The sequence below is a fragment of the Macrobrachium nipponense genome, chromosome 44 (genome assembly GCF_015104395.2).
Source record: "Macrobrachium nipponense isolate FS-2020 chromosome 44, ASM1510439v2, whole genome shotgun sequence".
NCBI lineage: Eukaryota > Metazoa > Arthropoda > Malacostraca > Decapoda > Palaemonidae > Macrobrachium > Macrobrachium nipponense.
In genome coordinates, this window is record NC_087221.1 from 20,564,948 (window position 1) to 20,583,927 (window position 18,980).

Consider the following 18,980-nt stretch of genomic DNA (forward strand, 5'->3'; position numbering starts at 1 on the left):
CCAGTCTCTGTCTTTCTTCTTTTTTCCTCTCCGTGTTGTAGTTCCTGTTATCGTCCTGTTTTTCTTCTTTCTGTCATTTTCTCCTTTATTCGCGTTGTCTTATCTTACTCCCTCTTGGTCATTCAGGCCTTTTATTTTCTCTCCTAACGGCTTTAGGTTCATTTTTTATTTGAATTTATTAAATCCAGACCGTCAAACCAAGCTACTGGGGCATTTTCACCACTGCAGCGCTGAAGGCCATGAAAGTTAGAGCGGTTGGACAGCATGATTGAAGATAGGAAAAAAAATCTGCAATTAGTGACCCAAAAGACGTTGACAAGACCTTTTGGTATTGCCTACAGTGTACCACGATAAGGCACTACCAGCAATACCTCTCTACGGAGAAATGAGTGACATTCTGGATTTATAACAACAAAACTAATCAGCGCAATGAATATAATTGGAAGAGAAGATGTTGGGGGGGAAGGAGGGGAAAGTGGATTGAAGTTGAATTGGGGGAAGGGGGAAGGAGTTGAGGAAGGGGAAGGGGGAAGGAGTGTTGGAGGGGGAAGGTGGGTTTTGTGGGGGGGGGGGGTGTGAAAGCTTAGAGGGAAGAGTCTGGGAATCTGACCTTTATAACATCCGGTCCGAATGAAGCTGAGAAGGCAGGAGGATGTGCCCTGAGCGATGTCAAGGATTACGTACAGTCTTCGTTATTTTTCTGCATCGCATCGTCACTCAAGGTTAAGCAAACTACTTTTATAATGACTAATTCAGATTTCAAAGCCGCGTCTTCTGTAGGAATTGCAGTATTATTATTGATTAGTATTAATTATTATTATTATTATTAGATCTTGTTGCTGTTATTGCTGAAGTTGGTTTAATAATTATTATAATAATGATACTTCAATTCCTACTCTCGACGCCCCTTTGAAATTAGTTATTGCTGAAGTTGGTTTAATAATGATAATAATAATGATACTTCAATTCCTACTCTCGACGCCCCTTTGAAATTAGTTATTGCTGAAGTTGGTTTAATAATGATAATAATAATGATGCTTCAATTCTACTCTCGACGCCCCTTTGAAATTTGTTATTGCTGAAGCTGGTTTAATATAATAATAATTTTATTTCTTATTAACTAGGAAGGAGAACCCTTGTAATATCTTTTATAATGGATCAATCAGCAGAGTTCAATTTATAATAAAGTTGCCCTATTTTTCTAACGAATCATTATGATTTTAAATGAAACATATTACTATTATTATATTATTATTATTATTATTATTATTATTATTATTATTATTATTATTATTATTATTATTATTAATGAAGCTGTTGATGATGGTATCATTCGGTAAACCTATTCAAAGAAGAATGTCTTTATCATTATTATCATAATTTCCAATGTTGTTGTTGCAACTAATGCTACTGTTCTATTTCTGTTCATGATGTTTGTGATAATGGTAACGAAGACAGATTCCTTTGCGTTTGGCAATGTTGTTTTCACCGACTTATTTTCCGTTTGTTCTACAAAGAGCGAATCCATTGTTTTTTGTACGTAGCATAAGTATCATCCATCTCTTTTATCATTCAATGTGCTTTGTCGTTAATGAAAATGCGATGAAAAATTTAAAATTTTGGAGACCACAAACCCCAGCCAAGGTTGAGCTTTCCTCAAGAAACTTAATTTATTCCTGTTTTCCTCTCTCGCCCCCCCCCCCCTCCCCCCCCCCCCCCCCCCACCCCCCCCCCCACCACCACACACCCCACCAAGTTGCGTTCTTACCGCTCTCATAATCAAATCTTTTGTTGTAAAGGGCAAAGTGCAGTCTTTGCTGAAATGTTTGTATAATTCCATGTATAATCCTAACACCAAACAGGCTGATAAACTGTGAAAATACGGCTGTTTAACTTCAAGAAGATAAGAGGCAAAACCATTCTTGCGTTTCTCTTGATAAAAGTAATACCCTCATTGCTGTGTGAAGCCATTTTGATAACAAAATCAGTCATTTAATCTTCTAAAATCCACATCGTCCTATGATAACGCCAATAATGTATCTTATGGTAGTTGTTATTTCCTTGACTGTAAGTATAAATTTCATAGATATTAAATTTCTTGTCTTTCAGTGTTTTGGCGTAACTGTGTTCAAGACAGCTCGGCAATGAGGTTATGACGTCACATGAACATCGTCATCAGGAATTTGACCCTTTTTGACCTCGGAAATGAGAGTATGATGAACACATCAGGTCGTGAAAACGCCCCAAAAGAATTGGACAGCCACAAGGTCAGGTTTGTAAAGGAAAAAGATCGTCCACGGGATAAAATAGAAGAAGAAGAAGAAGAAGAAGAAGATTCATAGCGAGAATTTATAGCTCAGGACAAAGGTCACATTCTGTTGGGCAAAGCGTTCCAAGGACGCTGGGGTGGTTCCTTAATTAAACTTCCGGGTTGGCTGCCTGCAGTGCTGCTACTCTAAGTATAGAAGGGATTTCTCGAAATTAAACATTCCTTTGCATCAACTGCGACAATGGACGAGCCTCGATACAGGGAGAGAATATAGTATGTGATTTAGGCCGAAGGCCAAGCGCTGGGACCTATGAGATCATTCAGCGCCGAAAGGAAAATATAGAAAAAAGATTCCAAAGGAAACCTCGCAGCTGCACTATGAAATAATTGTTGGAAGAGGGTGGAAAAGTTAAATGGAAGAGAGAGAATATGAGTGGAGGCGCAGTAAAACGAGTGAAAGGGGTTGCAGCCAGGGCCGATGGGACGCTGCGAGTCCCTTAAGTAATGCCTACAGTACACCGTGCATGAGGTTGCACTGACGGCACTACCTAACTATGTGGCACATCTACATCAGTTACTTGCGTAACATAATCTATTTTTGGCTTACGGTGAATTCTCCTTCCTTCGCTTTTAGGAATCTCTCTCTCAACGTGTGTAGTTGTTGCAGCAAAATGCAGCGATGATATTTAAGCTTCATGTTTATGTTGGAAGTACAGTTATGCATATCTATAACTGACATCATGTGGGCGACCTGGCATTATTTACGGAGCTGTCCTGAGACAACTTCGTGACTTGTGAAATGATCTTTCTGAAATGGTATCCAAGTTGAACCTAAGCTCACCCGATTGATATTTTGTTCATTTTTTCGTCGATTTACGCACCAGTAACTGCTATCACGCTTAAAATAACTAGCTTTCTTGATCTGCGATAAGAGGAAGTTATTTTATGCAGATTTCTGAAAAGCTTTCGACTGAAAGGATATATCAGTATCACTGAAGAAGGAGAAGGAAAATATTATTTTTTCAATTTCTCTCTAGATATTATATATATATATATATATATATATATATATATATATATATATATATATATATATATATATATATATATATATATATATTATATATATATGTGTATATATGTATATATATTACATATATATTTCTATATATGTAATATACACATATATATATATGTATATATATATATATATATATATATATATATATATATATATATATATATATATATATATATATATATATATAAACATACACACATACGTATATGTGTGTTGAGGAACAAGCTAAGTAGATATTTTTTTACTTTCTGTTCATGTATAATACAGAAGGGTAAACACTTCAGGAAAGAAAAATAACAGGCTATATAAAACTAATAAAAAAAAATTAAAAGGTTTTTCGGATAATATGGGAAATGGAATTTGGAAATTTTCATAAACAGAAAATAAATAAATAGATGAATAAATAAGACTTAACATGGAGTTCATCACTCTCTCTCTCTTTCTGTCTCTCTCTTCGCGAATATTAAGGAATTTCTAACCTCTATCTATCTGTCTATCTATTAATCAATCTATCAGTCTATCTGTGATAGACAGATATTTGTAATGCTGTTCAGTATTCAACTGCTTCTATAAAGTACATTTCACAAGTCAATGCTCACTTCGCAAATAGTATCTAATGACCACACGATGATAAAATTCCTGATTATATTACCGCATTCTTTACAAGTGCTGCGAACGACTATCTTCACATTCTTACGATATTATCCTCCCATAATATTGGACCTCTTGATTTTTCCTCGACTAAAATGAGCATTACTGCCTGATATTCCTTATCTTAGAATGTCGGAGTAGTTATTGTTGCTAAAACAATTGTTGTTGCTCAGGTTGTTTGGTATGTAGTTTGTGGTGGCTGGAATGCATATCATTGGAATATTATCAGGTGTTATGCAAAAAATATCCCAAAACGTGCTTGGGAAGTTGTAATACTTTTGTTTTATGACGATTCTCATATTTTCAAAAGTACACCAATGTTATTATTATTATCATCATCTTTTCTCTCTTTCCTCTATAGTCATCGTCCTATCATTATAATAATCATTACAGTCATGCCTCTCCGCTTAGACATTCTCACAAATAAAAGGAAAAAAATAACAATCTCTCATTGCACAAGAGACCAACGAAACGAGACAAAACAAAACGAAAATCATGTTTTCATCAGCTCTCCCAGGCCTAATAATCCCCCCATTATGTTGACCTGAAGATAACATCCTTAAAACCCGAAAGCCTCTTGTCTCGTTTCCAGGCGGTGCATGGCTTTCTCCCTCACATCCTTTATCAAATATATCTCAGAGAGAGAGAGAGAGAGAGAGAGAGAGAGAGAGAGAGAGAGAAACTACTTTCGAATGAACATTTTCAAGATAGAATTACTCATTTGAAAGACCTCCATATCACAAACAGAGAGAGAGAGAGAGAGAGAGAGAGAGAGAGGTGTGGTAACACGAGAAACCTTTTTCGAATGAACGTTTTTAAGAATGGTGATGATAAAATTTCAACTACGTTTCATACTACCAATATTTTTATTATTATTATTTATTATTATTATTATTATTATTATTATTATTATTATTTTATTATTTATTATTATTATCATTATTATTCAATAGATGAAATATTAGTAACAAGAGAGTAAATAAACATTTCTAATTCAATAAGCGTGAGTAAACTCATAAAAAAAAAAGGTACATTTTCACCGAGGGATCTGTGCTCTCAAATTAACGCTGGATAATAGAAAGGGTAAATGGAGCCATGAAAGCAGCATAAACGTTTTTATACATCAACATGCGGTTAATTCAGTATTTTATGATACGGCGATAACCCATTGGCGGAGGACAGTTTATATATACATATATATATGTGTATATATAGTATATATATATATATATAGATATATATACATATATATTGTATATATATATATAAATTATATATATATATATATATATATATATATATATATATATATATATAATATATACACACACATATCTTCAAACATTCAAGTAACCCAGAAGGAACCTAACAACAAGCAGTCTGAACGGGAACAGGCAATACAGTGGAATGGGAGAGACCAAACAACGAAGAGCAGGACGAGGGAGGACGGAGAAAAATAAACACTCCATTAAGTAAATTTGCCGAAGATGTGTTGGCAGTTCGGATCCTGCTGGTCAATGACGTCACATTCTGCATCAAGGATAAGCTATATGTTTCTGCCAAGACCTTCCCTGACCGTGACCCTGGAATAAGAAGAAAAAAAATCATAGGTTTGTTTTTTGAGCAAGAATGCGTTCTCAGCGTAGCTAGTAAGGACAGAGTATGACGTCATGTGCCAACGATTGCCCTTTGGCATTGTCTGCTGACGTGCCCTAGCGTGAGTAATAGTATTTTGTCTTTATGCCCCTCTAACGTTTGCGCGTGTTTTCGTGGGTCCTTCCGCCATAGTTAATAATATCGTCTGTGGCTAATTTACGTTGATTTGTTGCATTTTACTTTTGCTCGTTCAAGTTACCTTGCGTTCAAGGTGTTAGTTAAAGACGACAATACCCAAACTACAATCTCCAGTAGAGCGAAAGACACATGCCTTTGGGCACGTTTCCTTGGGCTAAAATAATGTATACCCTTTTGATATTCCTGAGATATATCACAACAGTAATGGTTGTCCGTACGTAGTTTCGTTTTTCTGCGCGTGTCTGTGCATACTAATTGATAATAAAAAAACGTTAAAAATAAAGTACTACCCGAATACGTCATTTACTGTGATTTCAACTAAATGTTTGTTCACCGCTTTTTCTGCGTGTGCTTACCATCTCGTATAAGAAATAATGTTAAATCAACGTGCGACCGTGTGCATCATTTACAGCGATTTCAACCACATGTTTGTGTGTGTGTGTGTGTGTGTGCGTGCGTGTGTGTCAGCTACCCTTTCATCGGTAGTGAAAGCTGCTATCCACCTCCTTCAATCACCCGTTCATAATTCAGCTGCTGATTACAACCAGCGATCCATCAATCGCCTTCGGTCTTCCTCCTCGATAGGACGCTCCCGGAGGATCCTACCGTACAAGATCCTTCAACCTAACACGACCTGGGAGGACGTCTTCCTATCCCATACATCATCCTTCGCCCTTTGGGTCGCATGTATCCCAAACGGACCCGCGAATATGAAGGCAATGCCTTTCAAAAGCCTGCAGTTTACATAAGGGATCAAAACCTCACCTGCAACCAGGAAGGCAGACTCTCTCTCTCTCTCTCTCTCTCTCTCTCTCTCTCTCTTTACAATGTCTCATCGCGAAGCCCTTTGGTCGAGTGATGATTTCTCGCACATCTCTTCTTAACTCCTCATCTCGGCCATACCACCAAAAACTAGACGGTAACATAAAAGAGAATCAAGACAGCAAATCCCAAATCAACGGACGTTACGTACTGTCCGTAAGAAGCTCGTGCCAAGAGATCGTCAGTCTGGTTACCTCTATACTTCTATACTTGTACTCATAATTAATGAGGGAGAATGTACAGGCTGTCAGCTGTAAGCTTTTTGATTCGAGTATTTTGAATGAATTCCACAGCCTCGTGAGTAAACATCGCAGTCCTTAATGACTTCGAATTCCTTCCTCAGAGTTTCGTGATGCTGGAGGCCTTCTGCTGGAATTCTTAAGTTTTGGGAAAAACAACATGCTCCTTAATGTTGGGATGAGAGAGAGAGAGAGAGAGAGAGAGAGAGAGATTATTTAAAGTTATCTCTTTAATTAGATATTCTATGCCTATACATAATTACAGTGTTTTAAATTCTTAATGTTGGATGAGAGAGAGAGAGAGAGAGAGAGAGAGAGAGAGAGAGATTATTTAACGTTATCTCTTTTAATTAGATATTCTATGCCGATATATACTTTACAGTGTTTTAAATTCTTAATGTTGAGATGAGAGAGAGAGAGAGAGAGAGAGAGAGAGAGAGAGAGAGAGAGAGAGAGATTATTTAAAATTATTTCTTTAACTAGATATTCTATGTCAATATATAATTACAGTGTTTTAAATTCTTAATGTTGGGATGAGAGAGAGAGAGAGAGAGAGAGAGAGAGAGAGACAGAGATTATTTAAAGTTATTTCTTTAATTAGATATTTCATGTCAATATATATTACAGGGTGTTTTAAATTCTTAATGTTAGAGAGAGAGAGAGAGAGAAGAGAGAGAGAGAGATTATTTAAATTATTTCTTTAGACTAGATTAATTCTAATGTCAATATATAATTACAGTGTTTAAAATTCTAATGTGTTGGATGTAGAAGAGAGAGAGGAGAGAGAGAGAGAGAGAGAGAGAGAGAGAGAGAGAGAGATCAATTAACGTTACCTATTAAGTATTCTATGCAAATATATAATTAGTGTTTTAAATTCTTAATGTTGGGAGAGAGAGAGAGAGAGAGAGAGAGAGAGAGAGAGAGGAGAGAGAGAGAGAGAGATCAATTAACGTTACCTATTAAGTATTCTATGCAAATATATAATTAGTGTTTTAAATTCTTAATGTTGATGAGGAGAGAAGATGAGAAGAGAGAGAGAGAGAGAGAGAGAGAGAGCAATTACCGTTATTTCTTTGATTAGGTCTTCTATGCAAGTATACGATTACAATGTTTAAAATCCCCATTGTTATAAGTATAACATAGCATGTCTTGTGCATGGCTCTAAATTCTTTCCACAAGACAGTGCCATTTGAATCTAAATTATACGTAAGTCTAATTATCTTTCTTCACAGTTATTTCACGCGGTAATTGACAAACTATATTCTCAAAAGCTGTCATCAATAAAAAAAAAAAAAGGAAAAAAATGCGCCGAGTTTTCTGTACAGCGTATAATCAAGGCCACCGAATATAGATCTATCTTTCGGTGGCCTCAGTGTAAGGTTGTATGAGCCGGGGCCCATGAAACTTTAACCACGGCCCGGTGATGGCCTGTCCCATATCGTTGCCAAACGCACGATTATGGCTATCTTTAAGCTTAAATAAAGTAAAAATTACTGAGGCTAGAGGGCTGCAATTTGTTATGTTTGATGATTGGAGTGTGGCGGATCAACATACTAATTTGCAGCCCTCTAGCCTCAATAGTAATTAAGATCTGAGGGCGGACAGATAAAGTGGGGGATGGATGGACAGACAAATAGCCATCTCAATAGATTTATTTTATGGAAAGCTAAAATGAGTTCAGATTATGTATGAGTGGAAGTAACACCGGGCTATAATATGCAAATACAGATTTACTGGAGGATAATGATCTTAATCAGATAAGAAGAATTTGTTCTAACACGTGCAAGGTGCGAAGTTTGCACACTGAGTATTAATGACAATGAACATTCTAAAATTAACCGGGTCTTGAGAATGAGAATAATCCCAAATTATTATTATTATTATTATTATAATAATAATAATTATTATTATTATTAGAAACAAATAGACGCTATTCCAAGAATGTTTTGCTGAAAAGCCGGCTGCGTTGTGAAAATTGATTTTATATTAAGTTTTTTAAATTTATCCATAATTCATTTTGCCTGCAGGTTTATTATTATTATTATTATAGGTATTATTGTTATTATTATTATTATTATTATTATTATTATTATTATTATTATTATTATTATTATTATTAGGAAAGTAAATCCACAGTAATATGCCTGTTTGATTTTGTTTTTTCAAATTTATAAAATATAGAAAATTTATACAAATTTTCAAAAACAAAATCAAACAGGCATACTAATGTGGATTCACTTTCCCATTTTATTGGACTCATGTGATTATGAATTTTCTTTTTAGTATTATTATTGTTATTGTTATAATTATTATTATCATCATCATAAAAATCTCATAAAGAATGAGTCACAAAAATGGTGAAGAAATAGTTACAAAACAGAGCTTTCGAACCTGGTCAGGTTCTCGAAAGTTGTCTTTTGTATGTATATTTCTAAAATATATATTTACAGCTACACCCCTGTGGATTTCTTCACCACTATCATTACCAACGAGCCTCAAAACAAACAGAAAATTCTCTAGGAACGAACGAGAGCCCGCGAGAGACGGAGGCACACTTTGCTAGGAACCTCAAATCTCAGCATGATGTCAGTTCAACAACACACGTCCTTGGAAGGCCGTTTGGGCAGCAGAGCGGTTATTTAGTACCATAGATGGCGCTCTAGCTCATAGATATGCTGTTAGGAGAGACTCGCCTTAAAGGTTAGAAGGAGAAAGGGGCCTTGTGCCGTATTATGTAACGGGCGCCTTTTTTTTTTTCTCTCTCTCTCGCCTTTTTTGGCTAAATTGATTGCCATTTGTTTAAAGGGAATGCCGTCGTGTAGGCATATTCAAATAGACAAATGCATATTTGTAATTTATCGTCAATTTTTACACAGAAAAACATTCATGTATATGTGTACAAACTATAAATATGCATACGCACACATTATATAAACACATATAATGTACACACAGACACACACATATATATACATATATGACTGTAATTGTGTATGCATAGCCATGTGTGTATTTATACGCATTATTATACATACACACGTTCTTCTTTTGCGGTAGACATGATTCCTAATACATCTGACTGTCGAAAGCGGGCCTTTAAACACAAGGTTCCAGTTAATAGTTCTCTCTAAGGTTAAGAGTCAATCGAGAAAGCTCCGTCTGCCAGCAGCCTTGCAATGAGTGAATGATCGAGCTGGATAGAATTGAAAATCAACGATTGCGAAACACCCGTTTAGGACGGTTCGGTGGCGACGGAAACCATTATTCAAAGAGTAATTCAGGAACTCACTCCTTTCAGTTTTTTTTTTTTTTACTTAGATGATGACGTCACAAGAACGAAGGCGCAGAAAAATTGCGATTGAAGTGGCTCCGGGTCATTAGAACCGATTTTCGTTTTGACTGATGTGTCAGTGATTATCTTCAATTGACTTAGCGCCTCCCGGGGAGGTCAAATAATCTCGAGATGCCCAGGAAAAACATGTTTACACACATACGCTCATCTGCGCTGCCCCTCACCCAACCCGCACCCCGCCACTCTTACACTCCCTGCAGCCGCCACTTTTTCTCCCTCCCTTTCCTCAGACTCCCAGGACTTTTGGATGAAGACTCCTTTTCACTGAGGTGCCATCGTCCATTCTCTCCCCACAGTCGTACCACCTCAGAGCACTGATTGATCATCTATCCCGGCATGCTTTTTATAACATATTTCCAGGCTGCATTTCTCACTCTTTCAATTATTATTTTTCTAAATATATCATGTAAGCATTTCATATCAACAACGTCAGCTTTATTTCTGTTACTTGTATACAGCATCCACATTTCACTTCCATACAGGAGAGCTGGCTTACCAGTAGCCTCATGTATCCTAACTTTCACTACCCAAGACACAGCTCCTCCATTACAAACCCTGGACAGAGATCCCGCTACCTTCCTAGCTTCACATTTTTATGATGTAACTCTTTTCTCAGCCTCCTGTCTCATAATAGAAAGCATTAATCTAGCTAAAATGTGCTTTCTAAAACCTGTTTTTATAAGTACTTTTGAACCATTTCACCACCGTCGGCATGTACTCCTCACTGTCACAAGCTAACACTACCTCTTCTGCAAATAATTACTAGACACTAAACTCTGCATTCACGACTCGTTTTCTTACCTCTCGAATTTTTCCACATATATCTCGTCCACACCTCTTCTGTCATTATTCCATTCACAGAAATATCAAGTAGCCACGGAGGCATATGGCACCCCACCCTCCTATATGAATATTGTATGGTGTTTTTTACGTTGCATGGAACCAGTGGTTATTCAGCAAAGGGACCAACGGCTTTACGTGACTTCCGAACAACTCGAGAGTGAACTTCTATCACCAGAACTGCACGTCTCTCACACCTCAATGGAGTGCCCGAGAATCGAACTCGCGGCCACCGAAGTGGTATGCCAACACCATACCGACCACGCCACTGAGGCGCTTCCTGCATGACTATTCTAATGCAAGGTTTCCTGTCATAATAAAAATTACAATCGCTTTCAACAAATTACCTTGTAATCCAGATATCCATAGCATCAACCAAATCACATCTTTATCAACCCTGTGATAAGCTTCCTCTTGGCCCCGTGCATCCTCATGCACCTTTTCCCTTTTACTTTTAATTTACTCGCACAAATCTTTCATAGCGAACACTTCATTCTCACTCCTGGTTTACACCAGGCAGAATTTTCTCCATCAATCATAGGGTTGTCAGTCATACTTTCTCTGTTCAGACCCAACGGCGGCTCCGTATATGGAAGCATGTATTATACCCCTACAATTCTCAAAATCTCCTTCATTACCATTACCTTCTGTGTGTGTGTGTGTGTGTGTTTAGGACCTCTCCCTCATTTCTCTATCACCACTATTCCGTAGCATCTCACTGGAATACCGCCAGCGCAAAGCTTACCTCAGATTTCACCCTCAATCCGCAACGCTCTTATTGCTTTCCTTAAATTCTCAAAAGCAATCCTTAGAAGCATTCTCAAAAATACTTTAGTATCTATTCAGTTCCATGAAGACCAACCCTCACACATTCCCGGCATTGAACAATTCATCGCAATTCCTCCTCCATCAAGACAGCAATCCCTCATTGCTCACCTTACAGCAACTCTCTTTTGGATTCGGATATTTTGAGTTCATTTACTTAAAAAAAAACTTCCTCCTCTTTTCTCCGTCAAATACTGGCTCAGATTTACTTCCGATTTTTTTTTATGTATCCAGCCTATTTTACTTACGTTGTCATTAACAAACTTCTTAATTCTCTACGGCACCGATGCAGAATCATTCATTTATTCATCGTCATTTCATCACACACGTATGTATGTGTGTGTGAAAGAAAGAGAGAGAAAGGGAGAGTTATTACCTAAGTGCTCGTTCGGCTAGTTAATACAAGCTTATGCTCATGTGAATGACTACTTTGCCATCTTGGAAATACTCCTCTAAAACGTAAAATCGATTATCTATCGGTAAGCCTTCTTCCTTTCATTTCCTCGCAATCGTATCAGTACTTGTCACCGGATCATCTCCACTAATTCATCATTTTCTTCTCGCATTCCCAAACACTTATTCTTGAAACGTGTTCGAATAATTATTCCTTTCGGCTCACTAGCACACAACTAACGCTACGACGGTGATGAATTAGAGGGTTTTGAGGGGGGGGGGGGGGGGGGGGGATGGTTTCCTGCCTGGCAGGGAGCGGGATAGGGGTAGGGTGTGGATGGGGGTAGGGCTGCCGTCAAGACGATCTTTAGGAGCCGGGACCAGGTTGAAGACGAGGGGCGTGTCTCGGTAAATGATGGAGTCTCACCAAAGACTCGCGGAGGTTCTTTCCCAAATTTGACGGCTTCTATAAAAGTTAAAAGAAGATGAACCAGACGAAATGCCATAAAGGATATTAGTTTTTTTTATATAGTTTTATTAAACTCTGGGAGAGCTGTAAGACATGACATTAAATTTATATAATCTTATCAAGGCGAACTCAGGGAGAAGTGTATAATAAAGGATACTAAATTTATTTCATTTTATCAAAGCAAACTCTTGGAGAAGTGTATAATAAAGGATACTAAATATATATAATTTTATCAAAGCAAACTCTGGGAGAGATATGTGTCTATACACCTCTCCCAGTGGCAGTGCGTTTGGTTCATCTTCCTTTAACAATCAATTAATTAACTTACTGTTTTTGACGCTTAATTAACTAATTAGTTAATGGACGATCGAACTGACGGTGGGTGTAGGGAGACTCGGGTAACAGGGGGTGTTTGAAGACGAGGACTCCAAACCAATCTATGTGGATGTAATTGTTGTAAAAAGCCTGAGATTATAATTTCTTTGTTCGGAAGCGCAAGAGACAAATAAGCAAGAAATCTGACGTGACAAGGAAACAGTTTTACTCAATAAAGAGGATGAAGCTTTTGCAACAGAGCATTTGGAAAAATAAAACATTTTAGGCAATGATTCCGAATAATATTCACCGAGGCCAGAATATCATCACTTGGAAACTATCAAGCGATTGCTTGTACGGAAAATGACATTTTTTCCTCAAGAACTTCATGTTGAAAACGAAAAGAAGCGCAATAATGAAAATATTCCTGATGTCAGAGAAGAAGAAGAAGAAGAAGAAGAAGAAGAAGAAGAAGAAGAAGAAGGAGAAGAAGAAAGAGATGGAAAATCATAGATATTCCAAATTATAAAAATGAAATGAGAATATTTCTTTCAAATCTACGCTGCTGTAAGGGCATTGCACCAGAAACAATTAATTTATTAATCAATTAATTATTGAATTGATTAACTGATCAGTCAAACAATTTAATAATTGGTTAATTGAATAATTAATCATCAAACAAATAACTAGCCCTTTAATGAAATAATTAATCGCCTAATAAAATAATTACATGATTTATTAATTATTTAATAACTTAATTACTTAAGTAATTAATTGTTTTGGCGCTTAATTACCAAATGATTAATTAATGAACGATCGAACTGAGGGTTTGGGGGCGCGTTAAGAAAGGGGTTCCAATGTAATCTGTGATTGTTTATTTGGATATAATCGTTGTAAAGAATCAAGGTTTCTCATTTCTTTCTTCGGAAGCATAAGAAACAACACCAAGATCATTGACAGCAGTAGTACCCATTCGAGGCCAGAAGAAGCAACTGCATCCAAAACGTTTCCAGTGGTAATAGAAGCCAGAGAAACAAGGGAATTCACATTTAAGACAATTGCAATTTCAAACGTTTGCTAAGGCAAGTGCAGTTTCTTCATTTGTAATTTACCCTTTCCAGCATAACCGCCCCACACGTATTGGGCGAAAAAGTAATCAGTTCAAGTTTGCAAAATTTATAAGTGGAGTTATGACATGTAGAGTAATAAGTTCTTTCCTTACCGCACAAATGCACAAAGTTGTTTGTGCTGATTCAGGAATGATATTCTGGATCTTTCCTAGATAGTGACCTCCAAGGGTTATCGGGCGTCGTTATCTAGAACTAATATTTCTTGGGGGTCATTATGATATTTACACTATTTTGTTTATGGCCTTGTACTAAACACGCCGCGAATGTGGATACCTACCGAAATAAAACCCTGAGGGGCCGCTATCTATGAAAGATCCAATATTCTTATCGAAACGTGTTTCAAAGAGGGTTATCTTTCAGACTAATACCGATACGAGTAATAAATAACATCATGATTTATCATTCTAGCGTAGATATGGTAACTAAGCCAAACAAGCAAAGTGATGAATAAAACATTTCGAAATGATGACGCTAAAGAACCTGACAGAACCTGGAATTTTTTTTTAACTAATTCGAGTTTCTTTCGTGGTAACAAATTTTGATACAACCTGTACATAAGTACGACTGCAAGAAAAAACAGTCAGCATAATTACTAGTGTAAGGAAAAATCTGTTCCTAATTACGAGTGCAAGCAAAAACTCCAATATAATGACGAGTGCAAGAAAAAACAACTTGTACATAATTCCGAACGCAAGAAAAACTAGAACGTAATTACGAATGCAAGAAAAAACTTTTGCATAATTACGAGTACAAGGAAAAACAATTTGCACACAATTACAAGTGCAAGAAAAAACTTCATCGAACTGAACATATATCTGAACATTATCGCAAACTTGATCTGCACCAAGATCTAAGCCAGGGGTTCTCAAACTTTTTAACTCCACGACCTCCTTATGAAGTTTCAAGTTTTCTATCGACCCCCTAGTCTAGCATCTAATAATAATAATAAAAAAAACAATGTCACAATCAATTTGAGTATTATTAGTTTAGTATTTGACATTTAGTATGATAAAAAAAAGTAACACCTAGTAAGAAAATAGGTTTGGAACTTTAGATGTAACTTAATTCTCCGACACGTTAGCTATTCATCAACCCCCTTTTAGACCCCATGACTATTCATAAAGCCCCTTGGATGGTCCAACTGACCCCTGGGAGTCGATATCGACCACTTTGAGAAACCCTGATCTAAGCAAAGATAAATTTTTTTTATATAAAATACGTAATACAATGAGACAATTATTTCTGCTGTGGCAAGAATTCACGTACCCTTATATCCACTGGAATCGCCTGTTGATAAGATATCATGCCAAACGTGCAGGACAAAGGGTTCATTGTTAGTTTCACCTCTAGCTTAGTTTCATATCTTTTGTTTATCGAAATTATAGATTAGCTTTGCGAAACTCTGAGAAACATTACTAATTCTTGAGACACACTAATACCCTCGAATGAAACCTACTCTATTTTTCGGGAAGACTAAGTCAGGCTTCCCCAGTTGAATCCAGGTAAAAAGAAAAGGTCATAGGAGTTTTAATGGGCCTTTTATACTAGAGGTGTAGCCTATTTTAACAGAAAAATGTATTTACACACTCACACATACACACACACCACACACACACACACATATATATATATATATATATATATATATATATATATATATAGATATATAATATATATATATATATATATATAGTATATATATATATATATATATATAATTTTATACCAAGAGATCCATCCACAGGTAAGCTAATTTAGTTCACCCCCGCTGATAATCTTCCTTTAATCTTAAGTGTTGGTTGAATGAAAATCTTGTCGATCACATCTGAATCCCATGCTCCTTTTGAGATGTTCATTACCTGCCTCTCTTTTATTAAGGCCGATCTGAGGATAGAGGGCTACAATTTGATGTTTAATAAATGGAGGGTGGGTGATCAACACTCCAGTTTGCAGCCCTCTAGCCTCTGTTATTCTTGAAGATCTGAGGGCGGACAGGAAAAGTGTGGACGGACAGACAAATAGGCATCTCAATATCTTTCTTTTACAGAAAACTATAAAGCCCACGATTGCGTATTCTCTTCTGCTCGAAGCTGTCAGATGGCTAATCAACATTATAGAGGATTGCAACCAGTAGAGGATAAAACATGATGAAAAATTCAACGGTAGTACAGAAAATATAATACATTCATCAAGGGTAATCGAACCGAATTAACACAAATAATGTACACAGTTTCTGTTAAGGAGGCTCACAACAGAACTGCTTCCTTTGACAATTGGGGAGAAAAAAGGTTACACCAGATGTCACTGAATGAGCACTGAACGAATTCCAGCGAGTCTTTCACTTTCGTTAATCTGACTGCCATTTTTTCATACTGGAAGTCTTTTCCCCCTTTCTGGTTCGACGCGCGAAGAAAATTATTTTTTTTTTTTGACTAATCATCGTGCTAAACCAGTTATCAAGTGTATCTTCTGCAGCATCTCTGGCTTTGCCTCTTTGTCGTCTAAAGAAGAAGAAGAAGAAGAAGAAGAAGAAGAAGAAGAAGTGCCATTGAGCTGGAAGAAGCTGCTGCGTGAAAGGAACCAAACCGCCTGTGACGAATGACTCCTCTATGTAAAGATCCCACCATTAATCAACAACGTGCTGGCTAACACGACAGGTCCCTATGGGGAGGAAATCAATTATTCCCGTGTAATTGCAGATTCTGCTTTCTATCCTTTCAACCAGGGCTATTTGTCACCTTTCAGGACGGCGTGGAATTCCTTATATTTTTCTCTTCAATTAGGCTTTCCTCGTCAATTCTTTTTTTATTTACTTATTTGTGATCGCAAATCGAAAAGTGTGGAGAAGAATCAGGGAGCCAATAATTAATTACCTTTTTGCAAATTACCCCCAGACGATAAACTCCATAATTAGATGGCCTTTATAGATTTCTCCGGTGTATAATGGAATTCGTAGATGAGGAAGATCAGAATTTATCTCCAGAATTAATAGATTTACCTCAGGACACCTTAAAGGACAAAGCAACGAGCACTTTGCAAAATTATTTTGTGGGACAAAGAGTGAGGACCTCATAAAACTATCTCAGGACACACAGAAGGACATAGGAATTCTTGTAGGATCTCAACAAACGACACCACAAGGAGGTGAGAGGAACGACTCTCTCCAACTCGAATATGAAACAGGACAAAGCAGAAATGAGGTGGAGAAGGGCTGGGCGGCTGAGAAATTATTCATTTCTTTTGCATACATTTCTGTCTTAAAAGAAAAACAGGTAAAAAATGCGCTAAAGCTTCTGTGATATCGCTTTTTCTGTACAACGTATAATGCTGTATAAACTATCAGCTACGACCGGACAGGTAGCGTTTCCGTTGCTCCCCAAATGCGGTAGAGTGAGGGCGTCGAACACCTCCGGAAAGCTCTTCCAGACGCACGATCCATTGCTAGATTTAACCTTAAATAAAGTAAAATCTAGTGAGGATAGAGGGCTGCAATTTTGTATGTTTGATGATTGGAGGGTGGATGATCAACGTAAAAATTTGCAGCCCTCTTCCCTCAGTATTTTTTTAAATCCGAGGGCGGAAGGATAGACAAAGCCGGCACAATACTTTTATTTTACAGGAAATTAAAAGAAGACCCTTCAGAAATGAAAGATTTACTTGAATCTCAATGTCGTGAGAGTTTCTCTTCAACCAAAACAGAGGCAAAAAGTAAACGCGTGGTTTTTGCCTCATTTCTAGAGGATGTAATTTCCTTCCATTTCTCTCTTTCCTGCTTTCCTTATATTTGAGAAGGATTAAATAAAAATACAGTAAGAAGAACATTAGGAAAAAAGAGATAATGGTCGAGCAGATATTACCATACATCACCGGCAGACCGGACTGCAAACTCAATTCTCTCTCTCTCTCTCTCTCTCTCTCTCTCTCTCTCTCTCTCTCCCAACACTATCTAATTCTCACTGTTCAACTTCAGACACAAAAAACGTTGAACTAAAAGTTTATTGAACTAAAACCCCAAACTATTTCCATTCTTAGGTTGAAAATTTCAAGCGGTATATTGATGACCAGTTTGATTTGAATTCTCAGAATTTAAAAAATGTATAGCTATTTCATATCACCCCTCATCGGTAATTAGTAAAGGGAGTGTCTCTGATAATGAGAATACAGATCTCCCAAAGCAAGCAACATCGCTAAAGTTACTTCAGTTAGTGTAGTAAAAAAATATGAATGATAAAAATATAGATATATTGAAAACGGGACAACCAGAATGAACAAAGGGATCCTGTATTGTTAAGCGATAATAATAATAATAATAATAATAATAATAATAATAATAATAATAATAATAATAATAATAATAATAATAATAATAATAATAATAATATGACACAAAAACACATTTATGTATGTATGTATATACATAAATATATATACATATATATAATATAAATAGGGATGTGTGTATGGTTATATTGTTCCGTCAGTATCGGTCCTTGACGAAACCAAATTCCCCTTCTGTAACACTCGTCCAACAGTAGGCGAGATCCGGATGATGAATTTTCTTGCGCTATTCTCCAAATAAACTGAAAGGTAATTATGAAAACACCTTCAAAATGCATTCAGTTTGCTAAGTCAGCCTTTGGTGAGGAGGTCAAACATGTCTTTATTTGGCTTTAAAAGAATTTACTTTCATTTATTGTGAAAAGGCTGCTCCTCCCAAACACCATCTGTCAGTGGGGGTAAAATGAATCAGCCTGAGGATTTGAGGAACTAAAAGGACCAAGTATTTCGCTTGAGGGAACA